Below are 3,582 nucleotides of genomic sequence, written 5' to 3' on the forward strand. Positions count from 1 at the left end.
CAGGTCCCTGCCCTGAGCCCGGCTCGGGCTGGAGCCGCGGGCCAGGGAAGCCTTCTCCTGCTCGCTCCTGGCGCCTGCACTGAGCCAGCAAGAAGGGCTGCTTGGAAACAATGGGTAATAGAGGAAGTATTTTCCCAAATAAATAAACAGCCTCTGCGTATGGAATATCACAGGGCAGTGAGGGTTTGCTACGCGGCAGGGCTGTCCCTGCCCTGAGCCCGGCTCGGGCTGGAGCCGCGGGCCAGGGAAGCCTTCTCCTGCTCGCTCCTGGCGCCTGCACTGAGCCAGCAAGAAGGGCTGCTTGGAAACAATGGGTAATAGAGGAAGTATTTTCCCAAATAAATAAACAGCCTCTGCGTATGGAATATCACAGGGCAGTGAGGGTTTGCTACGCGGCAGGGCTGAATTCATCACTGTGCGCAAGAAGATGCTTACTGGGGAAGCTAGTGGGACTCCTTGAGGGGGGTGTGGAGGTGACACTTCTGGAGAAGAAATCTTCTTGGAAAAAAGTGCCGATGCTGTATCACCTTGCTGCCATGGTACAATTAAGAGCCATTAATTTTCCCACAGTTGGTTGTGTAATTACGCTGCAGGGCCTTTTGAATACTGCATTTAAATTAGTCTGCAATTGGAAATAATGAAGGTTAAAACCCTCTTACATGATTTTATGATCAAATTAGTTCCTTTGACACAGAAAGCAGCTGTGGTAGCAACAAGCGCTGCATTAGGAACAAGACCGTAGGCTCGAGGTGTTACTCAGAGCTAGCTTTAGAAAGGTACCTCCGTGCAAAGTGACTGGATTTCAAAATCAAAAGGCTCTGGGCTCTGGAGCAGGGGTCGGGCAGCAGCCTGGGGGCAAGGGGAGGGTCAGCACCGGCAGGGCAGAGGAAGAGCTGCGAACAGAGCAGGAAACAGGGCGGCTCTGCTGAGAGTTACGATATCAAAATTAGGTGGTCCCACGAGGTGAAAGCGGTCGGATGCTCGGGGGGGGAGGGGGGGGATGCAGGGGGACACGCTGCATATCCCACCCTGCTCTTACTTGTCTTGAATGTCTGCTCATGACTAATACCAGGGAGGGCTTGGGCTAAACCAAAGCAGCGTTCTTCTATTTTTACTGTAATTTGTAGCTAGGAAGAGTGTAATTAAGGCTTTCCCTTAGCTGTGGGGACTTGGGGACTCTGCTTTTATCCCCTTAGGCTGTTTCAAAGTTGCCGTTAGCTTCAGGACCTCAGCTAACTTCTGCCCTGCCTGTCCAGCCCACAGCTGGCCTTGGGCACACTGGCTGGCCTCTGGGAGTTCAACTTGTCCCTCTTCAGCCTGAGCATCAAGGAGGAGCTGATAAGATTTTTTTCTTTTGGTCCCATTTGGAAGGGGTCTGGGTGCTGCAAAGGGCTGCTATAGACAGGGCTGTGGTGTCCCAACCTTGCTGTGCCCCTTACCTGCCTGGCCAGGGAGACTCCTTCCCTCTGGCACAGAGCATGCCCTGGCATGGTGGATGCAGAAGGCTTTGAACTGCAAAGCACGTAGCATCACTCTGGTCTTCACACTTTCAGGGTGACTAACAAGTGGGTGGGTGTAGGAAGGCATGATCTGAGGGCTCCTGGCTGCTCTGGGCAGTGGAGCAGCACTGAGCGAGGCTGTGGCAGCCTCACCACGGTTGCCTGTTCCAACAGTGAACAAGGCTCTGGGGCTTACGTGGCTGCCAGTTTGTGTACCAGCGTCATTGATGATGACTTTCTGCTGCGCAATCCCAATGCTCCCGGCTCTGTCACACGCAGTGTGCCCCGGGCAGTCCCATTAGTCCTAAGATGCAGGCCTGAATGATTTTCAAGCTTTCCCCTGGCTCTGCTCCAGTGAACTTGCAGACTTTCTCAGCCCCCGCTTTCCTCATTCTGCCTTGCCTGAGCCTCCCTCTGCTCTTCAAGAGCCCTCTCCTCCATGGCTGCAGCCACCTGCAGCCTCTGCAGGTCTCTGTGCCTCATCAGCTCCCATCTGGAGCTCATCTTGGTGCTCTCACATCTCACCGATGTGCAGCCTCATCTGCGCTCCGGAAGGAGAGAGGAACTGCACTTCCCCTGGGATCCTGCTCCAAAAACCAGCAGGGGGGTGCAGATCGCCTCTGGCAGGCACAGGGACACATTTGCCCTCTGGTTGTGATGTTTGCCTGAACATTAGGGAAACGCAGGACATAGCGGTGAGGGTGAAGACTTCACAGCAGCTCTAAACTCACTCTGACCTTTCCTCCTCTCCCCCAAATTGCATCGCCATTTACACACTGAGCCCCCACGTTCAGCTCAGGGGGCTCGCTAGAGCAAAGTCTCCTGGGCTCAAACCTAACACTGGGCAAGCTGTGTGAGCTGAAGCCCTTGGTTTGCTTTAGCTAATGGAACAGCCTTCCTCCGGCATCCCTTATGTTAAACCTCCTGATGAGATTCAGGCATGCCGCATGGCCAGGATGCAGCAGGGAAGATTACTGGTAGGACTCGCAGAGACGTCAACTCCAGTGGAGAGCAATTAGTAACTCAACATACACCCGTGGCTCCTGAGAGCCTTCAGGAAGCTGATTAGGGCACTAGAGACATTTCTTTACAGCGAGAGATGAAAATCAGTAGTTGCAGCTGCTGAGGAGATGCACAGGTATGCACCCAGCCTGGCTGGGAGCAGGGGAGATCAGAGCAGGGGCAGTATCTGAGTGCATGGGCAGGGGATGGGAGCAACATTTTTCAGACTACCACTTATTTCTGATGGGGAGTCACCTCTAGCTCTAGGAGCTAGAGGTGTGTTAGGTTGACACTGTTGTGCTTGATGCAAAGAGCTAAAAGAACCCCTCCAAGCATGGAAATAAGCATCAGGGAACTGAGCTGAGTGGTGGAGATGGCAGTGGCAGCCAGGGAGTCGTCTGCCTGGGAGGTGCTGCAAGGCCACCGACACAGCTTGGGGGAAGAGACAGGGTCCCCATTGCTCTCGGACACAGCTCCATCACACTGGGTACGAGCAGAGGAGGACCAGACGCCATTGTTTCTGTGGTGTTAGTGTGTGCAGATGTGTGAGGCAGGTACCTCTGACTGCTGCAGGGGATCAAGGCAGAACATCACCACTGTGCGTAGCGCAGTGTGAGACAGCCTGAATAACGGGCTGTGCTCCGACTCATGGACCGCTCCCCCAGCCCTCTGACAGTGTGTGTGGCAGCAAAACAGAGAAAGGCCACGCTGTGACGACCCTCCCTCCTACTCACGGATCGGGCACTCAGTGCTCCTACCACTGGAGCAGGAAATATTCCCCTGGAGGATAAGTAACAATCCGTGAGCCGTCCGTGGCAAAGGGAGGCTGTGGGCTGCAATGAGACCACAGCCACTCATCCCTGCCATCCCTGTAACTCTCGATGGTTAACAATGATTTTCCAGCTCCGTTAGGAAGAAGGGAGCAGCCCACCTCTCTTCAATGAAGAGTTTGATTTTCAAGGGCCCCTCACGCAGCGGGGGGCAGGGACGAAAGGCACGGCACGGCACGGCACGGCACGGCACGGCGGGCCGTGAGCCACCGCCCCACGCCGGTCAGCTGCGGGAGAAGGGGCTCGGACTG

The sequence above is a fragment of the Pygoscelis adeliae genome, unplaced genomic scaffold (assembly GCF_000699105.1).
Source record: "Pygoscelis adeliae isolate BGI_AS28 unplaced genomic scaffold, ASM69910v1 Scaffold308, whole genome shotgun sequence".
NCBI lineage: Eukaryota > Metazoa > Chordata > Aves > Sphenisciformes > Spheniscidae > Pygoscelis > Pygoscelis adeliae.